Source organism: Ambystoma mexicanum, chromosome 6q (assembly GCF_040938575.1).
Source record: "Ambystoma mexicanum isolate Mex_15411 chromosome 6q, UKY_AmexF1_1, whole genome shotgun sequence".
NCBI classification, from domain to species: Eukaryota; Metazoa; Chordata; class Amphibia; order Caudata; family Ambystomatidae; genus Ambystoma; species Ambystoma mexicanum.
This window is the reverse complement of record NC_090937.1, coordinates 669,755,888-669,783,119: the sequence shown is the minus strand read 5'-3', so window position 1 is coordinate 669,783,119 and position 27,232 is coordinate 669,755,888.

Here is a 27,232-nt window from a genome sequence, read left to right as displayed (position 1 = left end):
TAACATCATGACCCCTGTCATCAGGGACTTTAACCCCTTCCATACCATGGACTCTGCCGCCCGCATGTCCACTGGCTCATATGAACCAAGGGTCACAGGGATGGTAGACTTCAGCAGAATGGGAAACATGGGACTGACAGATCAGCGCCTCCCAGAAATGGATGGGCGGGCATCTCTGTTCAGGTTCTCAAATGTTAGGGCTAACCTCTCTGATCAGGAAGACTCCAGTCAGGGGAGAATCAGGGAACTGGATCCTCAAAAATACTGCCTACCAAAGGATCAGTCTGTGAAATTTGGTGGGGAACTCCATGAAACTAGGCCCACAAAGAGTATCTTAAAGACCTCTTCCCAGCTAGGGCAGTGGGGGTAGGGGTGTACTCAGCCAATCCTGGGAGCAAGGGAGAGACAGAAGACTCTTCTGAGCACCACAGGTCTCAAGAAACTAGGCCCCCACATTCTGCAAGCCATTCCCAAGTTCGCAGAATCAGGGAGAGCCTAGAGGATCAGATAGCCACATGAGTGGACATGGGTGACTAAGACTAAAAAGGGCAACAAAAGTAAGAGGGCCCTACTGAAAGATCCCCTGAAACGGATCAAGGCCATTAGGAGCGTCATAACTACCTATCATAAAATTGCCCCTAGTATTCAGTTTGGGAGCATCTCGAGTTATACGAGCAAATGATGGATACTTTCCATTTGAAAGATAGCCAGAGTTGCATTCAATATATCAAATGGACATTTTCCCCTGAATACTCCAGTTTCTTTGCGGGGCTGGAGGATCAGAACCACTCAAGATGGTCCATCTATAGGGTAGCCATCTTAAAACATTTGTCTGTACATAGGAACCCCCAAGAGGCCCGCAAGGCGGCCTACAATCTGCAATGTGGGGAAGACCAGGCCCCACAAAAATGTGTGCAAGAATTAAAACATGCCTTTGCACAGACCACCGGGAGGGAGCACACAGACAGTAGGGAGTTCATTAATACCTTCTTTCATGCACTCCCTAAATACATCATGACCCAGCTGGTGAGGGACTTTCATGAGAAGAGATTACTAGATTGGGTCATTGAACAGACGACTCGTAATTATGAAGCACAGAAACTGGTAGAGAATAAAAATACAAATAAAAACCCCAAACCAGCCAACACCCCTGCTGCTGCTAAGGTGGCAGAGGTGAAGGTTGCCCCATTTTAGATCTAGAGATGGGGGCCCTAGAAATATTCCTGTGCAAAATCCTTCTAACCAAGGAACCAGAAGGCCCTTGGGCCAATCCCAAACAGGTAGCCAGGGAGGTAATCCCACAAATAGGACCCAGATTATATTAGCCCCTGTTACAAGGGCAACAGACCCATCGGGGCTATGTGTGGACTCCCCCAGCCCAAGGGGGGGGAATCCAACCAGGTAGCTGCCAACCCAGGAAACTTCCCTCCTAACTTTCCCCAGGAGGGCAGTAATCCCCCAAATGCATGGTTGAGCTTCTTTCCCCGGTACCTGCCAAACATCAACCCCCAAAACAACCCTTCTTTCTTTCCCTACTTTCCTGAGCTCAGACAGCCCAATCCGGGAGAGGGGAGGCCAAGGGTGGAGGGTTACCAGAACTATCCCAACCAATGGTATTATGGGAGAAGGGACAGTTACCGTTACCGTGATCCACCTAGGATGGACCACAGACCCCCTTACCAGCCAGAGAGGGTGTCCCAACTGGAGCGCAAGGTCCATAACTTATCACAGGATCTGGGTCGCATGTTGAGAGCTCAGCAGAACACTCAGATGAGCATGCCAGCTCAGAACTCCACAAATCAAGGGTCTGGTACTCCAGAGCAATGACAGGGAGAGAACCCCGACAACCCACTGGTTCCAAGGGAGGAGGCATGGGGGAAGAGGGATGTAAAGCCTTAGAGGAAGCTTCTTCCCCACTTGTGAAAAGCCCCTGGAAACCCAGGAACCGGAATCAGAATCTCCTACCCCCGAAAGTCTGAAACCTAAGGCACAGAGGGCGGGTAGGAGAAATAAATCGCCTAAAAAGACCCATTTTGTGGAGGATGGGGGAACTCCTCGCAAAGAAAAATGAACCCCGAGACATCCTAATCAAGACTGGGTAAATGTGGGGACTGAGATAAAACCGCCCGTTATTGAACCCCAGAATGAGTGCTTGGAAAATCACCTTGGCCAAACCAATTCTGGTGACTGCCGCCAAAAAGGGGGGGGGGTGCAGAATCAGAACCAGCGGAGCACAAAACTCCCCCAATATCCAACTGCCACATTTTTCTTACAGATCACCAGGTTCCCAAACAGAATCTTGCTCAAACTACCCCTCTGGCAGAATCAAGAGTAAAGAAATGAACCCACCAATTGGCCCAAAACGCACATTATCTTTGCCCCTTGAGGATAAGGAGGGAAGATTGTATGCCCCGGTCCAAATACAGGGGCAGTGTACATTGTTGGCACTGGTGGACACTGGATCCCAAGCCACCCTTCTGTCAAAGAGGGCCTTTGATCACTGAATTCAGGAAGGGGGGAGAGATACCAGATCAATCTCAACCCTCTTCCTGGACAACTTCAGAACTTCGATGGGAATGAAATTCCTGTCGAGGGGACTGCGGATTTAGACATTAAAATTGGGTGACACAAGGTGAAACACCCAGTCATAGTTGTGACTCCAGAGGGCACACCATGTTTACTGGGGAATGACATCCTGTGTAGATTGTCACCCCTAATAGATTTTGTAAACAAGGTCCTCTGGACCCAGACTAACCGACCATTAAATTAAAACATAGTGTCAACCATGTCAGTCTAAATGGTACACATGGTTGAACAAAAACCTGACCAAATTGAATTCCGTTTTCAAAACAACAAAATCCCTGACGTGACAGTAATTGCAGTAGGACAACAAATTGGTGATGGGAAGTCCTCTCTATTTCTGAAAATCAACCTCCTTCCCATCTCAAGTGGCATTCCACAATGGAAAGAAATACTCTGAAATTCTATACCAATTCACAATCAGAAACTCCCACTTCTATAGTCCAAAATGATGAGAAACCAGCTCAAAACTTGGCTGACATTCGGAAAATTGGAGAACAGTTGTTCATCCCTATTCAGTTAAATAAGGGGAAGGACTCTGTTCTTGCCCGGGTGTGCATGAACAACGGTAAGAGCTTCATTAGCAAAGCCATGTTCCGAAAACTCCCAAAAGATACAGCCATTTCCACATTTAAATTGATAGACAAATGGGAAATGGACCTGGAAACACCCAAGTCCAAACATCTCCTGCCTAGCAGGTGTATGCTCAAAATTTCCATTTGCACCAAGAGCATAGTCCATAATTGTTGGGTCGTGTGAGATGTCCCTGCTGCATTTTTTTTAGGCAGTGACATTCTCAATCACTTTGCCATTAGTTTGGACCTAATAAACCTCAAAGCCTGGTCCCGATTAGTGGGTAATCCCATGGACTTTGATGATCCAAAGAAAGCATTTCGGTCTGCTGAAGTGCTGCCATATGCAGTTGAAGTTCAGATTGGAAAGGATGTCACCATCACAGAATGGACCTGACAATTCCCACTTGAAGTAAAAATTATAAGAGGACAGAAGCTGCAACATCCTGACGCATATGGTCACCTTAATGCCCATTTCCAACAGCAAGGGTTTGGGTGAAACCCAACACCACTAGTCAATACAGAACACAACACCATTCCTATAGTGGTGGATAACAGCAACCTTAGGAGTATCACTCTGGGCGCAGGCACTATTATTGGAATGGTTGATGACCGACATTTTTCCATAGATTTAGGTAATGAACTGATAGGACCAATCCCCAATGACTGTTTTGACAGCGATAGCGACAATGACACAACACCAGACAGGATCTTCACCCAGCATGGGGGAATTTCCTGGTGTACTCTTCCTGCTCTTATGGTAAGGAAGAGGTGACCTGTGACATCAGGAGGGATGAGGTGATCTTTCAAGTCCACCAGGACTGCCTTCCCCACCTGAAGCCATATGTCCAAGTTAGTAATTTAACCAGGGACTTCACCCAGCTGGAGGAGGCCGCTGAGATAGCCAAACCAGAAGTCTTTCCGGGCTTCAGGCAGATGGTTGAAGAGAGAGTCAACCTAGCTGATGCCTGTGGGACTCTGGAGTAGAAGCAAAAATTGAAACAAGTTTTCTTAGATTTTCAAGATCTCTTTGCGGTGGACTCATGTGAATGTGGTCGCACCGAAATCCATACAACAACAATTTCCATGGACCCTGGCATGACTCCAGTGTTTGTGAAGCAATACCGTTTGCGTCTCGCATCCATGGAGTCCCTTACACAAATAATTAACAAACTTGAGTCGTGTGGGATAATTCATCCAGTCCACAGCACCTTCAATAATCCGGTGCTGGGGATTTTGAAACCAAACGGCCAGTGGAGAATCTGTGCTGACCTAAGGGAGCTGAACAAACGGGTCCACTCATCCCGATGGCCTCTTCCCTACATTGACCAAGGGCTGGCCCAGATCCAGGGGTCAAAGGTATACACTGCCATTGACCGGACCAATGTGTACTGGACTGTACCTATCAGCAGGGAGGACCAATACAAGCTGGCCTTTACTTTCGGGGGGCAGCAGTACACGTGGACCCGGACTTCCTTTGGATACATCAACTCCAGCAATTAATTTAATATCTTCTTGCATAAGGCCATGCCCGACTGGGTGAAAGGGGTAACATGGCCTATGTAGATGATGTTCTAATCAAAAGCTCAACTGTGGAGGAACACATAACGGGGATATGTTATGTTCTGACACAGTTGAGGCTGCCAGAGCAAAACTACCTTTCCAAAAGGCACAGTGGTGCAGGACCCGTGTCAATTTCTTGGGGCATGAGATAACTCCTGAGGGTCTCTGTCCCCAGGAAAAGAAAGTAGAAGCACTCCAGAAACTAAAAGACCCCACAACTCCCCGTGAGCAAAGGAGCCTCCTTGGAATGAATAATTACAGCAGAAAGTTCATTGAGGATTACACAGAGATCACAAGACCCCTGATCCATCTGTTGAAAGGGGGGTCAAGTGGGAGTGGGGTCCAGAACAAGCAGCGGCAGTAAGACAACTCAAAAGAAGCCTCTCGCAAGCCCCTTCCCTAGCTTACCCTGTCAAAAACAAGGAGTTCTTCTTGGAGACAGGGTTCTCAAATACATGCTTGACTGCAGTATTATACCAAAAGCATGACAAGGTCAATAAAGTAATCTCCTATGCAAGTAAGACTTTATCCTCTGTGGAGTAAAAATTCAACGATTGTGAGAAGGCACGCCTGGCAAAGGTGTGGGCATTGAAGAATTATCGCCCGTTCATCTAGGGGGAACACATCATAGTGGAGACTCCACACCAGCCTCTTCAAAGCGACAGAATCCGGGCCGGAAATGTGAGTAATTCCTAAATTACTTCCTGGATCTTGTCAATGCAAGGCTTTCCTGTGGAGGTCAGATATGGCCAAAACAAGAAGAGTCCCCTCGCGCAAGGTCTGGCTGATTTGCATGATTGTGCCAGAGAAAACTGTCTCCAGGACGAAAGTCTTAAAATCAAGAACAACATGGAGGCGTACCTTAATTCCCCACACAAAGTCTGTGAAGAAGACAAGTGTGAGGGAATTCCCACTGTCTATGTGGTGCTCCTACCATGTTGACAACAACGGGGAAAAGGAACATGTGGCCGGCGTGGGGAATGCATGGGTGAATGATGCCCCAGAACCATCCACTGGGTACAAAATCGGTCCCCGTAATAGTCAAATGGCAGAGCTGATGGCTGTGCATCAAGCCATCCTCACTGTGTCCAACACCAATTTCACGAACTAGTCATAATCACCATCTACTGGAAAAAGATCAGGGGTCATTCTAAAGTAGAGGGACCAGACAAAACTGGAAATGACTTAGCTGATCAGCTGGCCAAAATTGGAGCCATCGAAGGGGGTCTACTTGAGATCGAGTCCCTATTGGGGGAAGTCCAGGTTGCAGCTATCACTAGGTCCCAGACAAATGCTCAAAATGAACTCTCAACTGCCCAGTGGAGTAAGGAGACCCCAGATGCTGATTTGATTACGGCTCAAACAGGGGATCCAATAATTGGTTAGTTTTATCAACACATTGAGGACCCTGAGAACTTTCCCCTGATGGATACTGATTACATTGGTAAAGAGGACCTCAGAATGTTGATGAAATGTCCAAAAATGTTCCGAATCCAAGACGGTTTGTTGGTGAGAATATCCATATCTGGCTGTGACCATTGGGTGGTTCCTACCTCATTCGGAAGCCTGATGCTAAGTCACGTCCATGATGTGGCTACAGCCGGTCATCAGGGTTTCATATGACATTAGAAATCTTGCAAGAGGTTGCATACTGGCCACACATGGGGCAGGACCTCGACCAATACTTGAAGGGGTGTCTTGTGTGTGCACAATTTCAGCCAACATCACTCACACACTGTGCTCCCCTCCAAAAGAGAGGGATGACACTGCCTTGGTCAGATTTGCAAGTCGATTTCATCGGGCCCATGATTTGCTCCTCTAGGAGGAACAAGTACATGTTGACCGTAACATGCTTGTTTACTAAATGGGTGGAATGTCTCCTGGCCCCAAATTGCAAGGCAGAAAGAGCAGCTGCCCTGAAGATCAATCACATCTTCTCGTGTTTTGGACAACCCCAAAGGATTGAGTCAGACCGAGGTAGTCACTTCACCAGTGAAGTGATGACAAAGATGTGGGAGATATTTGGGGTAAAAAGGAAACTACACATTGCCTACCAGCAATCCTCTAGTGGTGGAATTGAGAGGTACAATAAAACTATTGTGAGCATATTAAAAAAGTTTGTGGCAGACTCTGGGCCAAGTTGGGGCATTCAATTACCCCTTGTCCTGATGGCCATCAGATCTACCCCTTCTTCTGCAACAAAAAATTCTCAGTTTAAGCTGATGACTTGACAAAGGATGGTGCTACCCCAGTATCTGCTCTACAGAACCCAAGAGCAGACCTTGATAAATGCCTCCACAACTCATGAGTATGTTGAGAATCTGAGAAAATACATTCAACATGCTTTTGCGTATGCTCAGCGGAATCTAGAAAGATCTGCAGACAGTATGAAGACCCACTATGACCTTAAAACAACAAAAAAAGAATATCAAGTAGGAGACAGGGTCTACTTGTACAATTTCCAAAGGAATGAAGCCAAAGAGCGTAAATTTCTCTCAAGTTGGCGGGGTCCTCTTGCAATTGTGGACAGAATTTCACCAGTCACCTACAGAATCCGCATCCCCAAGGGAAATTTGACAGAAGGGGAAAGACAAGTGGGTCCACATAAACCAGCTAAAGATTTGCCATCCCAGGCATACTTTGCGGCAAATGGAAGAGCCTACTGGAAACCCAGAGGGGGAAAATCCAGAGATCTAAAAAGAATTATTAAATGTTCATTGAGCATGTGTGAGGAGAGTATTATTAAATTTAGGCAGGAATATAGTAAACTGTTATTAAATGTATGCATCCGCCCCACTACACCCCTCGGGGAACAGTAGTGGGGAAATGTCTATAACCGTGCTATGGTCTGTTTTCTAGTACTGGAACTAAAACCACCTAATCACAAAGGAGGACTCCTCGGGGACCGGAGTGTCGCTCCACGCTTCCAACCAGAACCAGCAAGGAGAGCAAGTTGCATCCATCGCTGATGGGAGAAGCAACCAGATTTCTTCACATGGACCGAAGGAAAAATAATCCCATGTGTCCGACTCCCTCACAACTGTACGTCACGCTGGAGATGGGGGGGGTGTGTGGAATATTTTACCCATGCCACTGCACTCTTTGCCAATGGGGGAAAGAAAACAGCCAAAAATGGTGGCACTAACCCCTATGCATGCCAAATCTGCAAAACTGAGCATGGTTTATAAACCACAAAAAAGCTGCACACCCTGCCACACACAGGCAAAGTTTGTGTAAAAACAGGAATCACTCCTGTCACCTGTCACCTGAAGCAAAGCCACAGAAGGGCTAAAATCAGAAAATGCCCTTAAAAAATTCAGTCATTTTCCCAGTGAATTTTTGAAAGGAAAAGTGTGCTGAAATCATAGATTCTCCAGGCAGTCAGAGAAATCCAGGCCTCACTGCCTGATAGCTGCTTAAGGAAATTAGCTGTCAAACACAGTTTACAGGTGTTTCTTTTTCTGGAAGAAGTTGCAAAATGCACCTATTTAAAGTATGTTTGTGAAAGGCTTAATTGTTTTAACAATCCAAATCCCTTATAAACTGTGCATATTATTATATGTGTTAAAGAAAAGACGTTATTGTGAATCTTACAGTAACCCAGTGGAAGCAACTGCTTAATTCTGATTGGGCAGTGCCTGGCCTGGGAAAGTTGACATCTCAGCTTGACACTCGCTTGAAAAGAGGAGGACTTAATGGTTCCCGCATATTGACAACAAAGAGAGCATCAGGCATTCGTCTCTGGCTGAGCCAAGAACAAAGGACAGGCTGAGCATTGACCTCTGTTGGGAGGGGCAGGATGCATCCCTCTCCAGGGAGGGGACACACCTCCCTGATCAAAGGACTTTGACAGCTAAAGGGGAGGTACAAAGAAAATAAAACTCCTGTGACATTTTTAAATCCTTATTTGTTATTAAAGTTGAAACTCTTTAACTGAGCAACCTAAAGAGGGATAAATCTGAAAATTGGTAGACATTAACCTAATTCCAGGCTTTTGGTTTGAAGACATTGATGAAACCTGGACCATTTAAGGAACCAAAGTTATGAAAAAAAATCTCATTGTAGCAGAACGATTAATGTTGCAAACCTAAGATTGTATGTACATGATCCACTGATAAGCGCACAGAGATTTACCGAATTAGAAATGATTAATCCAACCTGTTATGGTTAAAATTGATAAAAATCTGTAAAATGACAAAGATAGCTCTCATAAAGATTGAATTTGAATATAGACAATCAAATATGAAATGTATGTGTCCGATTTTATTAGGGTACATAATCTTAGAAATGTACATTTGTACAAAAGTTATGTTTTGGTAAAAATCAATGTGGGAGTTCCTAAATCCCATCGTAAAGATGACAACTCTGTTCTGACTGCCAACCAAAACAAAGCACGTGCCTGCAGGTGCCAACAGCCGTCGGGTTGTGTTTTTGAAATTCTGCCCACACCATAAACTGGGTGATGTCATTTGACAGTATAAATATAGGAACTTCACAACACATAGGACAGACTGCTTCCAGAACACAATCCAGATTTCCACGCAGCACCTTGTTCCAGAATTATTCATCTTGTAGCTGACTCTGGACTTCTTTGAAGATCCAGATTTCCTTGCAGATTCCAGACTTTAGCATTGCTGAACTCTTGCTAGCTAGACCCAATTTCAAACATCTAAAACTTAAAAGAATAATTCTGATTCAGCTTGGCTTGCTACCATTAAGGCTTGCCAGCTGAACTTGCATCCTGTAATCTGCCATGTCCAGTGACCAGAAGGGCCCATCCAAATCCAGTCTGAGGTGCAGTCCAAAATTGACCAGAATCGCACCGCTAAACCAATCCCTCTAGAAGTGCCCTGCTGCCGGTAGACCTGACCCAATCCAATGACCAGAAACTGACGGTCCAATTAATTACAAAGGACTGTAAGTATTAATAGGAAGAACAGTGACCCATAGTATATCTGCATCGTATTATCCTAATCTCAACCCATCCCATCTTTAAATTCAGAACCCTAATATTGTTAGAACCATTCTTGCATTGATTTTTCTCTCATCTGCATTATTAAACCATAACCCCTTAGTGATTTGGATTAATGAAAGTAATTCCCATACAGAACGGAAACTAGAGTATCACACATCAAGAGTTACGAGCGGCCGTGAGTAACTGTGGAGATTCATGTGGGACATTCTCTTTTTCATAGTCATTAATATAGTGTAATAAAACCAATCTCTTATTTTTAAAACCGAATTTCTGTTCCATTTGCGCGCCTATTTTGCAAAATCACCTCTCACTAAAACCTCCACCATCGCGTAACAGTGTATTTGACCAGTTTTTATTGAAAATCGCATAGTAAAATTTTGCTGCGAATTTGCAGTTTTCAAAAGTTTCCCACGTGTTTTTTCCCATCCAAAGGTTTCTTCAATCCCATCCTGATCTAAAGTGTGTACTGTTGGTTATATTATAGCTCATGTGTGTTAAGACCTGTTTAGTGGTGTTTTCCTCAGAATTTCTCTTCATTTAAGCATTTTGCACCCTTTTGCATTATTTTACAAAGCAATTTTCACCTGTCAGTTTAAAAAAGTCATTTTTCAAAAAATGTTTTCTCTCTTGTTTGGGGAAGGAAGATTGCATTGAAACTCTAGAAATTGGGCCTCATCACGAGTCTGGCGGTAACCCTTAAATGCGGCGGTAGCACTATTACTGCCGCATTTGATGATCTGCCAGATCATGGCTTTGGCGGATTTCCCCCCAACTATGAGCTGGGGGGAAATCCGTGGCAAATTTGCCTATTTTCGGTGTGATTACCGCCGGCGGGAAATCCGCCGGTGGTAATAGCGCACATTTTCCCCATTAGGCCCAATGGGGAATGAGGAATTCCCGAATGGGCCCAATGGGGAATGGGCAATAACCCTTCCACCAAATCTGTGATCCGGCGCTAATAGCGCCGTGGGGTTTGGCGGTAGGGCTATTAGCGCCGGCGCTAATAGTGCCGGCGTTACCGCCCAACTCGTGATGAGGCCCATTGTCTTTAATTCCTGAATACCTGCTGATTACTCACATTTGTGTAGGATTGCTCATTTGTACTTGAGTACTTTGCAGGGGGAATATTAACCTAAACGTTATCTGTTCACAAACCAAAACTGTTATTTTTCCTGTGCTTTCTATTCTGCATCATTATAAGTGAATTCAGTTGCTTTGCTTATTTTCTGAATTGTATTGTCACCGTTAGGTGATTGCTGCCCCATATATATATATATAAATATATATATATATATATTAAATGTATGTGTGATTTGAGTATTAAATAAATAAAATAAATATTTACCTTTACAAACTAGCCTGGTTCCTGGTTCAGTGTGACCTGGGGCTTATTTGGAGACAGGTGTGATATGTGTGGTAAATCATTCAGAATATTGAACTTATAGAGACAAATAAAATAAGGGTTTCATTGCGCACTACACGCTAGGCGAGACTGGGTGTGTGCCTGATTGAAATCCTTAACATGATCTAACTAAGCCGCAAGAGATTCTGCAAAGTAATGCGGCGCATGAGGAAGCAGGGGGAAAACATATTAAAAACTCCATAAATCACTGACGCAGGGACTCATTTTAGATGTTCTGGATTGTTAGTAGTACTTTGATGTTGACGTACTAGATGTAGTTATTGACAAAAAAAGCGTCAATCTCTGGTGTGCCCTGACCAAATTGGTTAAGTTATGCCATTTTGAAGAGAGATGTGGCAGTCTGCGAAAAAATATTGTATATACTTTTTAGGAACATACTGACCACAAAATCATTGACTAGGACATGGAGGCAAGACATAATAATTCCCATATATAAAAAGGGAGATCGGATACCATAAACTATCGGCTTATTGCCTTGCCAGACCCTGATAGTAAAATCTTTGCCTCTTTGGTTCTGCAAAAGCAGGAAGAATGGCGGCTACCTCTAATAGACTCACTAAATTGCAGACACAGTTTCGTAAGAGAATGAGCGGCTAATAGTTTTATTATGAACTGCCTCCAGAAACACGCATGACAAATACCATTCAATTTACTGATAAGCCAAATAAAATGTATGCTTTTACTTGGTCACTTGGAGAAACCATTATTACCCCAGTGAATCAGATTAGATATCTGGGGTGTGATTTAGATTCACACCCAATCAGGCTCAGGTTACAAAACGGCTGAAAAAGAAAGCGACGCAATCGGTGGGTCTGTTAAAATGGAATAACCCCTTAAGTGCCAATGCCGAGGTATCTCGTCCTTGATTACCTCCCTATTGCCAAGGACGAGATAGCTCGTCCTTGGCACTTAAGGGGTCAATAGCAAGTACTGCTGCTTCACTATACTGCCCCTTATTGAGTATTACAAACTCAAGATTGTACCATCATTCTTATACGGCCAAGAGGTTAACCATCTCTCCAGAGGAATAAATTGGGACCGACTCAAATCTCATATTTGGAAAAGGACAGTAACTCTTCTAACCTGTATCCCAATGGTTACATTACGATTTTGATCTTGGATTGATATCATCAAGGGGATGGTATCAGGGGAAGCTTGTTACACTTTACAGAAACATATTAACAACGCCATCAGGTTCCCCATTTCTTGAACCTCATCTAGATATGGCTGATAAAAGACAAATGAGGCTTGCCACTTCCTTCAGAGCTTTAACTGAAACAGTATTAAATACCAAAAATGTAAATGCTGAGATCCTAGTGGCTAATCCTGTCTTGACCAAAAAACCTTTATTCCTGCCCAAATATCTAATAGAATTCCATAATTTTTAATTGGCATACACAATTCCTCAGGTTCAGGCTAAATGTTATCCCTCTGGATGAGATTGCATATATTCGATCAGGGAAGGACCCAATTTATGACCACTGGTCTTTCTTTTTTTTAAACTTTATTTATTATTAAGCATGGCAATGCCCCATTGGAAACAACAGTACATGGTTGACCAGTGGGTATACATATGGTGTACATATAAGATTGCAAATCATTCAAGAGCGACAGAACATCAATAAAGGTACTCGGGGGGGAAAACTAGCAACACAAGTGCCATGAAGATAGCAATACAAACAGACTAAACAACTTCAGGGAGAGGGGATGACAGTTCGCCGGTCTTGTCCCCAGAGTCGGTGACAAGGAGGAGATGTATAAGCAAAAGGGGCCCCAAATGTTCCTTGGTCTAGATCTCATTGGTTGTAGCAGCAGCCAGCAGTCCTAGGTGTCGTAAGCCTGGGTGACAGCGCGGAGCCATTGGTCGAGTGTAGGGGATCAAGATCGAAGCCAGGATGCGACGGTTGCGAGGAGCAGGCCCAGGCTCGCCAATCTCTTGAAATCACGGTTCAATGTGGGGCGTTCGTGAAAAAGACAAGTCAGTGGGAATGAGGTTATGGTACACTCTAACATTTCTGAGAGGGGTGTACATACTTCAGTCCAGAACTGGGTGAGCGGACATGACCACAGCATGTGTATATAATCTGCACTGTCAGAATGGCTGTGGTGCCAACTGGATCAGAGGGTTCAAATCTGGTATCGCTGGGGCGGAGGACTATGGAATGGATATCATAGCCATCTGCAGCAAGGCGCTCCAGTTTAACGTGGAGGGGAGAGTCAGTAGACATTAACCAGAATGATGCAAAATGGGCTTGAGCAGCTATCCAGTACCTCTCAAAGTTGGGAGCTCCGAGACCCCCCTTTGTTACCAGGGCTGTTAGTGTTGCCAATTTTCTTGATGGTCAGCGCCAGAGTGCCAGAGGAAGGCGTTGACGGTTCGAGTGAGTGTTGCAAAGAATTCTCGACCTGGCCATATTGGAACATTTAGGAATCTATACAGTAGTTGTGGCAATACCACCATTTTAAGGATGGCAATCCTGCCAGCTAGGGTAATCGGCAGCTTTGCCCATCCCGCACACTTCCAGACGAGATTGGTTAAATATTTACCAAAGTTTGCATCGTGCAGTGTAGCTGGGTCTTGAGTGACTACTATGCCCAAGTAGGTGATCTCAGTCCGTGCCCATGGGAATCACTGGAGATTCAAGAGAGGGGTGGTGGCCTCAGTCAACGGGAACAGTACAGATTTAGTGCAGTTTACTTGGAGGCCTGCCAAAGTGAATAACGTCCTCCAGTATTGGGGAGAGGTTAAGCTCAGTGTGGCGGACGGAAAGAAGGGCATCATCCACATACAGCAAGATGATTTCAGGTGGACCCGACAATCGTATGCCTCTGTGTGCGTGCTGCTGGCATATCCTGTCAGCCAGTGGCTCAATGGCCAGAGCAAAGACTAGTGGCCAGAATGGGCAACCCTGTCTCGTGCCTCTTGCTATCGAGAATTGGGTTGAGCACAGGTCATCGGTGCAGACTCTGGGAAAGGGGGAGCAGTATAGCAGTTTAACTCAAGTTCTGAAGTGGGGGCCGAAATTTTATTTCTCAAGTACCTGCAATAGGTATCCCCATGAGATGGAATCGAAGGCCTTCTGCATATCTAGAGTCACTGCAACTGCTTGAGTGCTAGGATCAATGCGAGTTAGTATGTTAAATAATTGGCGTAAATTAAAGGAAGTAAAACGGCCTGCAATGAAACCCGATTGGCCTGGGTGTATAATGTAATGCATATATGGGGCCAGTCGCAAGGCTAACACTTTAGTGTAAATCTTGATGTCGCAGTTGATAAGCGAAAGTGGATGGTAGGAGTCCCAGTGTGTGGGAGGTTTGCCCGGTTTAGGTAATACCGTTATTATTGCTTCACAGAGGGAGGGGGCAGGGTACCTGCAAGGCATGCCTCGTTCCATAGGGTCAGTAGTGGCAGGCCGAGGCAGGATTTGTAATGCTTTTATAACTCGATCGGGAATCCATCGGTTCCCAGAGCGTTTCCAGAAGCCATCAGGTGTATGGCGTTGGATATTTCTTTAGATGTGATCGGGATATCAAAGGCCTCTCTAGTCTCTGAGGAAAGAACGGAGAGCGGAAGGCTCTCCAAGAACATCCCTATGTCGGTTTCATTGGCTGTGTCAGTACTAGAATAGAGTTTCTCATAGAAAGAGTAGAATTCCGCATTGACTTCTTGTGACGATAGAGCCAGGGTGCCATCAGCTCTTTCTATCGCCGGGATATGTGATGTACCCCTCTCGAGTCGGATCAACCTAACGAGAACCCTACCAGGGCGCTCGCTCTCCCCGTATCTACGTGCAGCCTGGGGGGAATCTAGAAATTTCTGCTCCCGTTCAGCATGGACGCGAAACACATCGAATTTGGTACCTATATCAGCGAGCGTGTCAATTGATTGAGTGGAGGCATATTGAGTCTCAAGGAGGGTGAGTCTTGTTTCACTTTTAGTGATGTCCCTTCTGATAGTTAATAGAATCCCTGTTTTAGAGATCGCCATGCCCCTAATATATACCCTAAAGACCTCCCGTAGGGTGGTCTGAGATTGAACAGTGCCAACATTTAGAGTGAAAAAATCGTCTATGTTAGTATCCAGTTCGGTTTCAAAGGCGAGATATAATAGGAAATGCGTCTTTAGTTTCCATGCGTCTTAGGCTCGCCTGCCTTCCATCTCAGGGAGATTGTCACTGGGGAATGGTCAGAAAATGTCCTGGGGAGGATAGACATATGGGTGACGGTCCTGACTAGGTTATCTGTAAGAAGCCATCTGTCAATGCGAGAATGGGAATCATGCACTGAAGAGTAGAAGGAGAACATCCGAGAGTCATGAAGGAGCAATCGCCACAGATCAGTGAGTTCGAATTGGGCTTGCAGATCTATGATAGTTTTAGCTGCCTTGGACAGTTGACAGGGTTTGGAGCCTGATCTGTCATAGTGAACGTCCAGAATGGTATTGAAATCCCCCCCAAAGTATTGGAATAAGCGGGAATTGAGATAAAAATGAGGAGAGATGCGCATAGAAGTTGGGATCATCAATGTTGGGGCCATATATATTTAGCAATACAATTTCCCTGCCCTGTAGGGTCCCACAGAGCAAGAAGTAGCGCCCTGCGGGGTCTATGTGTACTATCTACCGTTGAAATTGGAGAATAGTCATGACACTGCGGTTTTGGGTAGAGTAGGCAGTATAATACCGTTGGGAGCCCCAAGATTTTGCAAATCCCTCACATACGCCTGCAAGGGCGTGTGTTTCCTGTAGGAAGAGCAGCTTAGTCTGATGGCGTTCAATATAGAGTTGCAGTTTTCGCATTTTAGCATAATTACCCAGTCCCCTGATGTTCCAGCTCATGCATGTAATACAGTCAGCCATCATCGCTTCGGTAGTACGAAACTAATAAAAAATGGTCTTGGCCAGGAATTACAGTGTAGCGTCCTGGCCTATGAACATAGGGTAGTGGTTTCACTAATCTCGTTGTGTTGAATAAGGAGGTTCGAGTTCCCAGCTGCTTGCCAAGCATTTTTCCAACTGTAACTCCCTCCCCAATCAGAGGGGTGGTACCCGAAAATAACTTAACCCCATACATAACCAGTGCCGACATTGCCTGGGGGGCCTAGCGCCACTTGAGCGTCAATGCGACCATACTGGGGTATTGGCTAGACATGGTGTGGTGCAAAGTGTAATGATAATACAATAACCACAAAAAGAAGGGTCGGATTTACGGGTTTGGCCCGATTGTCAGAGGAACCTCCACAGGCGGGGGGCTACCATCCAGGGAACAATACGGGTCCTGACCAGCAGGGAGAGTTTAACAAGCAACAAGTAACAAGTTTGAGGGTGCTCCTGGGAACTATCTCAGTGAACAGGTCGCCCAGGGAAGTGCTCTTCGATGAATCTGGACGCCTCCTCAGGGATAGTAAAGAAAAAGACTTGGATTGGATGTTCAATCCTACGTTTAGCAGGATACAACATAGAGTGTTTGACTCCCAAGTCCTGCTGTTTCTTCTTGACGGACAGGAAGGTCTTCTGTTATTGCTGGATGGCCATGAAGAAGTCTGGGTAGAGGTGGACCCTGGAGAACCCCAAGAAGTGGTCACCTTTTTCCTGTGCAGCGCGCAGCAGGGCATCCCTGTCGCGGTAGTTCAACACCCTTGCTATGATGGGGCGAGAAGGGGGCCCTGGCCTGGGTTTCGCTGCAAAGGATCGATGGGCCCTTTCAATGCCGAATTGTGGAGACAGTTTTGGGGAATCCAGTAGAGTTAGCAGAGTTTGCTCTATGTAGTCCTCCATTGAGCCCTGTATGTTGTCCTCTGGGATACCGATAATGCAAATATTGTTTTGCCTAGAGCGTGATTCAAGATCCTCATTTTTCTTGCTGATCTCTTGGACCTGTCTGGACAGAGCATTCATTTCAGATCTGAGGGTTCCGATATCATCTTCAGCGGTACCCACCCTATTTTCCAACTCCGTCACTCGAGTTGTCTTCTCCATGTGGGTCTTGATCAAAGATATAGCCCCACTCATGTCTTCTAACTTTGAGTGGAGGGCAGTGAACCCCTCACGAATATACTCAAACATTTTCGACGATTCTGGGGTGTCAGGGGGTGTAGACATGGATGCCTCTTGTTCCGCCTGTGGTTGGCATAATTTCTGCACTGTCTTTGTGTACATGTTGATGGAGCATTTCTTTTTATTAGCCCCCTTGTTCATGGTATCAGAGGGTATGCATATGACAGAGCGGTTCCACTCACCTGCTTTCGATGGGGAGGGGCCACTCACCCAGGTAAGAGTTACTAGGGACAGTATGTGTGCCCCTCGGTGGTTGCTGGTTAGGGTCAGGTCACAGTGCGATGCAACTCAGAGGGAGGGAGCAGCGCCCCTAAGGCTCTTCAGGATAGGTCAGTTTGGAGTCTAGACTCGGGCCCACGGGATCAGTTAAGGAAGGCCTGTGCTGCAAACGAGAACAGGGGGTCTTCTTTATACTGAATGAGTCTTTACGGTTGTAAGGTTAGGGGCCACTTCTCGGTAGACACTGTTCTGGAATCAAACAGATCTAATGAGTCCAAGGGGGGTAGACTGGTGCCAGGTGAGTTGTCCAGTTTCCCTTGGATGGGCTGTGGCCTCCCACGCAGACTTAAGGGTTAGAACGTGCAACAGTGGGTTCCTCACCATTAGAGGCTATCACAACATCATATGTCTGCCCCTGTATAAGGTAGTATTCATTGGTTGGAGCCTTTAATAAATGTGTGCAGGTGCTGACAGTACAGTTCGCTTATATAAGCCCAGCATGCAGGGGAGTGGGAGTCAGGCAGACAGTTGTATCCAGGCAGGCGGCTCCTTGATATCTACAGTAGCCCAAGAAGTGCACCGCTCATCGGAGCCCTCAGCACCAAATTCAGTGTAATTGTCAACAGTGTGAACAGCATGTGAGGCAGGATCAATGGTGACTGTTGGGGAACTCAAGGACGGAATCCTGTTGTTAGTGTTATCTAGCCCTAAGTACCCGGCAGCTATGTGAAGCAACAGATTGCCCCTGTGAGCAAGCCAGGGGAGGGGGCACAGTAGGAGGGCCTGCCGAGGCTGGAGGGCAAGGTTAGGCTGGCCCACAAGGGCGTGAGGCATGGCGTGTAATCACCGTCCCTGCAGTCCGTTGTAGGCAAATTGGGCAGCCCTCACTGCTCGGAGCAGTGCGTAAGGGGGTAGGGAGAACCACGTGTTGTGGGAGATGTAGCAGCTCGGCAGCTCCGTATGGGCAGTTGTGTGGATGGCATGCGCTGCAGGGGCCATCCGACACCCACCTGCAGCGCAGCTATAGCGGATCCTACCTTGCCCACACTCAAGTCTTCTCACAAAATGGTAGGTGGCATGAGGGGAGCTGCGGGGGCACCAGGTTGCCAGGTCAGGCGCGAGCGCACATGGCCCCCAGCCGCTCGCAATCTGATGAACACCAGCCAAAGGAAACGGCCCAGTGGTTCCTCGTCACAGCGCCAGTCGGGGGAGAATCCCAGGTGTCCATGCAGGCCGCCTGCTGACGGAACTGGAGGTGGGATGGTGGCAGTGTCTTCCGATGTCAGGGCTCTGTCCCAGGCAGCGGGGCAATGTCTGAGAGATACCTCGCCGATAGGAGGATGCCACCATGCTGTGGATGGTTTGTTTGCCTCCCAGGACAGGACAGCTCGGGCGAGGCGTGCAGCTGGGTCAGTTACGCCCCTCCCCCAACAGACCTGCAGCACCCCGCCACTCGATTGCCGGCTGTGCTGCATGGAGCCATAGCACGGGCGGTCACATGAGAGGTGAGCAGTGATCTTCAGGCAGCAATTTCTCTGTGGCTATCCACCATAGGGGTTGGGGGTCAGCCAGTGGCTGCTGCCACGTTATGTGTAGCAGTTGGTCCAATATGAGTGGAATTCGCTGCACCAAGACGGGTTATTTGGAAGTAAGGATATTCCCCAATGCGCAGCTCCCGCCCAGGCAGCCATACTCGTTCAAGCGCAACAGCGCCCCCTGCCCACTGCTCTTTCTGTAATGAGAAGGGCGCTTTACAAACTAGAGAACATCTAACATCTGAATGTGGTGTGCTGCAGGACATAAGGAACACAGCTTTTGGTAGATTAGTGCATAATGAGGCATGGCCATTAACCAGAGAATTCTGGGATAGAGTAACAAGCGGCCACAAAGTAAGTCTGATGATAGACCTGTTAAAATTTCTAGAGCGAGAAGAGCTGATATTTATTGAAGAAAATTTTGATGATGAAAAGGTTTTAAGATATGTTGGATATCTGAAATAGAACATCTATAAATATGTGATGCATGATTATGTATAAAATACATTTTTAGTGCTTTGGATTTATGATGATGAATATTTTACAGTGAATCTAGTCATACTCAGTTTTTATGGTTAAATTTGCATGTCTTTAATAGGATTTTAGTAAAATGTATGTAAAGCTTTCTTGGATTAGCTAATTCATCATTAAAAAAAGAAGAAGAAAAAACTGCCCATTCTCAGGGTGTTGTTATGGGCAAGCTGGAATGGCCCGATTGCATCATTGAGGGGCATCAAGGATGTGGCTTCACTGTGTGCACTCCAATGGGGTTGTAGTTCAGGGGAAGTATGTTAGTACAACCTTATTGCATGTGTCTTGTCCCTGTTCCTTTTTGCTCTAATAAGGGAATGGGTGGTGCCTGTGGATGAGGGTGGTGTCCCTCCAGCAGCTCTACTGCTATGCTGCAACGTGTGGAAATATTGTGCAGGACACAGCATGCTAGGAAGATCTTGTATACTATACGGGGTGCATATAGCAATATGCCACCTGAGTGGTCAAGGGAACATCATCGTGGCTTGAGCACCCTGAATGTGCGCTCCACTGTGCCCCTAGTGGCTATGTGTGCCCTGTTGCAGCTTACCTTACCTGGTGTGGCTGTATTCCAGATGGGTGTCAACAGAAATGGTGAGAGCAATACCTGGTGGAGGCACCTGGATTGTGTGGACTGTGATATGGCCCCAATGATGGCAGTGGTGTGCTGGAATGAAACAGTGGCCAGGAAGTGTAAGGTTGCTAACACCTTGACCAGAGATGGCACGGCCTGTGAGCACATGGTGGGTGATGCCAGGTCATTCTCCAACTCCCTGACCAGGTCTAGTATGACATGAGGAGGGTATTGGTATGATATATTTATATATATATATATCTCCAAGTCAGGCATCTCAAATAGTGTGGTGCTTGGTAGGATGATTACTCTCCTCCTCCTTCCATGCAGTAGGATCAGAGCTAACAATTCAGGATTCGACATTGTGGAAATCCTAAATTACTTGGGGTTGCATAGTGCCTTTTTTATATGTGGCCTCTCATTGTGCTTTGTGCTTTGCGACAGTAAGTGTGGGATTATGATTGGTTTCCTTAAGAGTCTGGCAGGTTGCACAATATATTCTGTAAATAGGGTTTACTTAGCGCTTGATGGGGGCGTGTTAGTTGTATGGCGCCTCCATCCCCACGTCAAGGTTCTTCATCATTTTCCTCATTTAATGAGCATTTTGCATGTTCCTCCACCTATTTTCTACTTTGGGCTGGCCCTTCCCACAAGTTGTGCTATGTGTTGCGCTATGTGTTGTGCATAGGGCTCCTGCACAGCACAAAGTAGAAAGGGCCAGCGCAAAATCTTATCTGTAAATCGGGTTAATCCATTTTGGGCGGTGCAAAGTGTACTCTTGCAGTGCAAAGATACTTTGCACTGCTCAAATTTTTTTTATAAATGAGGACCTCTTACTCTATGGGGTATCTTCCCAGCTGCGTGCAATTGAAGCATGAGTACTGTGTGGTGATCGACTGTCATGCAAGTTGTTTTAAAACTCCTTTTATCAAATGTTTTTTTTTTCACGGAGGTATAATTTAAATGTCAATTGAATGCGTCAAGAAACGTCCAACTATTGTCAGTATTTGAATACTTAATACTAGCCTTGGAAGTATTCACACAGGTCGACAATAAATCCACTGAGAGCAGAATAGCATAGAAATGACAGGACGGAACAAGAAAAGAACAATGGTTGGTTGAACCCAGTCACCATTGTTAGGTGGCTTCGCACGCATCCAGTGATGTACATAAGCGATTCATTCAAGTAATCTTTCAACAAAAGCAATTCAGATGTGCTGCTTTATGCGGGGGTGCTTTTGCAGGTAAAAGGGCCGTGGCTGTCAAACAAACCTCTGCTTCTACTTTACATCAATATCCCAGCGTCATCTCAGAACCCATTCGTCAATATCCGTTTTTAACCCATTGTTTGCAAAATAAAACAACTCTTGTATTATAACAATGACTAAGGGGCACATTAAGGGCCCAATTCATGGAAATGTGAGCAGAAATCCTCCAAGGTCCGTGCGCCGGGAAAGGACACTGCGTGAGCCTGCGCAGAAAGAAAAATGCGTGCCCTGCGTATTGATGGGATTTACAGAGCAAAGTAACCGTATTCGCAAATCGCGCCACAGATGCCCCCAACACACCCACACGCAAAGCATAAACAGCCGGAACAGCTACCTTTGCGCGCTCCACTGGGTGCGAATACACACACCCTTGAAATAGTGCGCGAGGTGCACCGTAAGCAGGCCTATGACTCGGGGACCCTACGCGTAACTGTATACGGCACTCCGACATGCCTATAAAAATAGTAAATCGGCAATAACTCGGGAAATCTGCGTGCAAACCCCCGTAAACCGTTACTGCACCCTGCTACACTGCTTATGTGCAGCTCTGAGCTACATCAGAACACCGATTGAGTACACGCAGCCCAAAATCCAACATGCAGCCCCACCTCAGCACTGCAAATCCTACGCGTAAGTGTACTTACGCCTGCCTTCAGTTGGCGGATTGAATGAAGGACTTGCGTTGCCATTTCCCAGCCGAGACATTGTGCCATAAAATCCATGAATATGTCTCATGTCACACAGTGTGGGCGTGCGAGGGACTGCCTGCAGGCTGTCCCTCAGAACTCCCACTTTTCTGCAAGTTCTTCCCCATTTTTGGTGTTCCGCTCCCTTTCCAGCCCTCTGCGCAAGCCATGCCCATGCTCTGCTTGGAGTCTCGTGCAATGCCCTCGACGGCTCGCCCAGACGCGCCGAGCCAGCGCAAACTCATCGCAAGTCCAGGAAAAGAACAGCGCATTCAGTTCCATGAATCGACGAAGGTGGATTTGTGTGCAATTGCGCGTGTAAGTACCCTATTTTCCGCGGAGATAATTCCATGAATCGGGCCCTAAGAGTTTGGTGGGAATAGCAAAAAGAGACACTATGCCAAAATTACCAAAATGACTTGTCTTTACCTACGTTGATGACATGTTTTTCAAATTTTTCAACATGCAGCATTTTGAGCGAAATGCTTGCTGTAATTTTAAAATAATTCAAGCAATAAATACTGCAATGTGATGAGCCGTATAATTACTTAAAATACACGATAAATGCCTTTAAAATGTAGTTCCATCAAAAGGGTGATCGATAACACTATTACACGCAGAGTTACAGCACATTTGGTGCAAAAGGTGTAAAATAGCCATTCAAAGTTATGGCCTGCTTGGGATCAACATGCTTGGTGTCAGAGCATTACATATGTATGTTCACGAGTAAGAGTAAGTGAACTTCCCAGCCACCGAACTAGCCAACCTGACTGAATCCTGTGTCTGATATTCAGCGGACTTGAGCAACTATGAGTTTAGGAAGCAGGCCAAAGTCGTCCAACCACGGGTGAGTAATTGCTGGGCAGGGTGGAATCTGGTGGGAAAACAAATATATCTGAGACATTGGGCGAGACAACATAGCAACGTTGACATGGATCAATCAATAGGCAAGACATGTATAGTTAGCATGATTGACTAAGGGCGTGTTACACTTCGGGTACAAAAATTCCAAAAAAGGATTGCAAACTGCACATATTTGGTCAGGATAGCTTCTCCAAAGGATGGTCAATAATAAAGCAAATGTCTCTGGACAAAAATGTATTGATCGCAGGATCCTGCCAAGCCTGGTTCCTTCCTGGCTGCTTCCACCAGGTGAGTGGTAATGGGGCAGGGTATGGGGGTGGGGGATGTGGTGTAATTTCAATTTGACCTGCACTCTGTGAGAGCAGTTTTAAGTGTGTGGGAGACTCTGGTTAGACTTCTGGGAGAAATGACAGGAGATGATTGGACCCTGCCCTGATCGCCCTGTCAATGCCTGAAAAACAGTATTCTAATCCTGATGGGCATTGCCTTGACAGGAAAATGTCCCAGCTGGCCACTAAGCACAGAACCTGAGCAAGACAGTGTGAGGTTTGAGGCATCTCTCAGCCTGCCAACCAACATACTATATATGGGCCTCATTATAAGTTTGGTGGTATCTCAGCTGTAAATCCGCCGAAACAGATCTACTGTTACCGCCACTTATTCTGGTGGAATTACTGCCAGAAGTGGTAGTATGACAGTGTTAGTCCCCATTTATGGAGTCTATGGGACTCCATGCAGATTTTGACAGCATTGCAATGGACAGCAATTCTGCCAAAATTGCAGTTTTTTGTTGGTAAGGTGGAGGAATTGTCTAGAGCATTTTGCTGGAGGTTTTTCCCCAACCTTACCTCCGAACCCATAGTTTGGCTGTGCTATAATGCAGTGGTAGTGCAGTGGTAACTCTGTAACTCTCCTCTGTCTTCGACACAGTCAACCATACCATCCTGCTCAACCGTCTTTGTGATAATCTGGGTATCACCGATCAGGCTCTGGCCTGGCTGACCTCTTTCCTCTCTGATCGACCCTCCCAGGTCCAACTTGAGTCCTTCCTATGATCTATCTTCCTCTCCACCTGTGGTGTTCCCCAGGGGTCTAACCTCTCGCCCTGGCTTTTCAACCAATAACTGCCAACTCTCGGCCACTGCATTGCCATTTTCTGCTCAAATTTCCAGTGTTACGCAGTCGACACTCAACTCATTTTCATGCTGCCCTCGGCCGCCTCCTCTACCTCTCTCATCTCTGATTGCCTAACTGCCATTCAAGATTGGTGTGCAGTCAACTATCTTTGTCTGAATGCCAGCAAGACTGAGATCCTCCTCATCAGCACACCATCACCATCCTTTCCCCTCACTCTCTGGCCGGCCTCCCTTGGCCCTCACCCTATCCCACCTGCGAGGCTAAGAACCTCGGGTCACCTTTGATTCCTCACTTTCCTTCTCCTCCCACATTGCTGATATCTCAAAAAAGTCAAACTTCCTACTGCACCTCCTCAGAGGTACTCTGCATTTCCTCTCCTTCCCCCGGAAGCTCACCATTTCCCAAGCTCTGGTTCTCTCTAGGTTGGACTATTGCAACAGCCTCTTTCTAAATCTACCTGCCTCTACTCTCCGTCCTTTGCAACTTATCCAGAACAGAACTGCAAGACTTGTCCTTGGCCTCAAGCTCTGGGTTCGTATCTCTCCAGCTCTGAAATCTCTCCATTGGCTCCCAGTGGATGCAAGAATTAAATTCAAAACCCTTTGCATTATCCATAAGGCTTTCTGACCTGGGTCCAACATACCTTCAGCTATCCCAGCACAAATACCTCCCCTCTCGAGCTCTCCGCTCCTCTAACTCTAACTCCCTCAGGGTCAGTCGTTTTTCAAAGAAAAAAGCTGGGGGTAGAACTCTGTCTTCGGCCGGGGCGCCTCCCTCTTGAACAGCCTCCCTGCCACTCTAAAACTTGAGGAGAGCCATCTCCGGTTCCGGAAGCACCTCAAGACCTTCCTCTTTGCTTCTGCCTTCGCCTCCCTCTCCACTGCTGATTCTGTTCTCCCTCGGCACCATGCACCTGGCCACTCTCTGTCCTCCGGGCCCAGGTACCTGCTCACCCTGCCACCCTCCTGCACTGCTTCCGGGACACCCCTTGCACTGGGGTATGTATCTGTACCCATAAAGTTACCCCCCCTTTTCTTTCTGCACTAATCAGACCTAACCAGTCTGCTGTGTTAAACCCAGCACTTGCCACTTGTGGCTGTTCTACCACTGTTTGTTGCCTTTATTATTTACTAATTTATTATTATTTATCTGTTTTCCCCTTGCTCCGCACTCTCCTTTTCTCCCCCCTTCCATGTACTTTCCCCCCTACCCCTCTCCCATGCACTTGCGCGTTCTGAATGTCACTGGGCTTAGTAAGATCGCTGTTTTGTTCTCCCCTGTTCCCCTTGCCTTGTCGCGCTCTGAAACACTTGTGTATAAGCGCAATAGAAATAAAATATCAATTCAATACCACCGTTTCTGGCCACACCACAGAACTCACAATGAGGTAAGGTAATTTAGGTTCCTGGGGTCCTCATATCTCAAGCAGAACTTTCTCGGAAACAAATATTCTTGTCTCCCACATTCTTTAGCACATATCTTATGGTAATGAGCGGAGTCTCCAGATTGACCCTTTCTTATCTTCCAATACCAAGACCCTTGTTGCACAGTGGTACTCTGTAACTATTTTAAATAGATGGAAAAAGAGAAATGAGACAGCGAGTGAGAGAGATAGACGGGTATTGAGAACAATAAAGAGAGAGCAAGGTGGGAGAGAAAGACAGAGAGAGAAATAAATAGAGAGAGGGATAGGGATTAAGAATGGTAATGTGAGAAATGGAATCGGACCTTGTCTGCAAGAGGTCAGTGGTAGGAGCACATGGAGATCACCAGGTTGTTTTGCCTTAGAACATATGTGTCGTGTTATTATGACTTCCAATATGTTGTGATGATTTCCATGCCCTTTTCATGTTTGCTGTGTCACGTTAATCTTGTATACATTTAGTTTCAGAATTGTCTAGCCCCTCAACAACCCTACTATCAAGTTTCTAACTGCTACCCCCACTAAGACTGTAATTCTTCACGTTCCAACATGCAAAATGGATATCAAATAAACCTCCCTGAGCACCTGCCCCAGCAGGCAAAAAACATCAGAACACAGCACCTTCTGCAACCAAATTATACACTGCAGCACTGGCCAATGCATCATAGAACCAGTGGAAAACGTGGCTCAAATGTAGGCACAAAGGCCTCCATGCCCTTGACATAGAACACCTTGAAAATGACCCAAACGAAGAGCTCAGGGTACTTCCTGTCTATATAAAGGCAACAGCAAAACTATGAACATATTCCTTCTGCCCTCAATAACTGATCCAACCCTCCTCACATTCAGATCCGCCAAAACACCTGGAGACCATACACATGGTAGCATACTGTGGCATAAATTCAAATAACATAACAGTACCTATGACAGATTACCATCTGTGAGGGAGCGGAAGTCTTAGGTTTTTTGATTTTTATTATATCCAATTTAGCAGGTAATTCTGTTCCTGAAAGGGAGATTTGCAAAACATACCCCAACTTTCGTAAATGCTCCATGTCAAAATTATAATGCACATATGTGCTTTTGCTAAAATACTATACTTTCTCCCTCAAAACTAGCCCTGCAGTGGCACAGGGCAAGTTCAAAGGTGAAATTTGCATTCCTGACGGCTGCTGGAACAAAAGGTGACAGCAGGCATAGGTGGCTTTTTAATCATTTGAACCTCTGATTCAAAACATAATAGGCATTTGGGCGTGCCCAGCTCTGTGCAGTTTACTGCTTACCCGCTGATTTTCCAACTATATGTTCAACGCTTCTGGGCCCACGCATTAGCGCATCAGTGAATGCTAATTGTGACCTCCAACCTGTTTTCTGATTCTCTCTAGTGTTTCACTTTTTGAAATTCACCTTTGATTTTTGTCCCCGTAGTGGTTCATAGACTGTTGTTACCTCATGTGTCTCCCCGGTGAGTAGGATGGTAAAACGTAAGGTAAACTCATCCATTTCTCCAAAGGTGGACCCAAAGATGGCCTACAAACTATTTGAGCCAGTCCAAGAGGTTAATGTCTTAATTTCTGCAATTTAGGGTTATTTGTATGATTTGGACCAGGGTGCTGCGGATGTTCTAGCCCAGACAAGGGCCAACACTAACTGTGTAATCCAAGATGTGGGATGTAACGTTATGGGTGTGATAGAGTCGAGGGTTGAAAGTGGGGTTGCTTGTGTAAAGTTAAAAAACAAGTCACATTCATCTAGCGGCCAAAGGAGGAAAGCCAAAGTGGACCCACTGGCAAAGTTTAAAGTGAATATTGGCATTAATATGGAAGG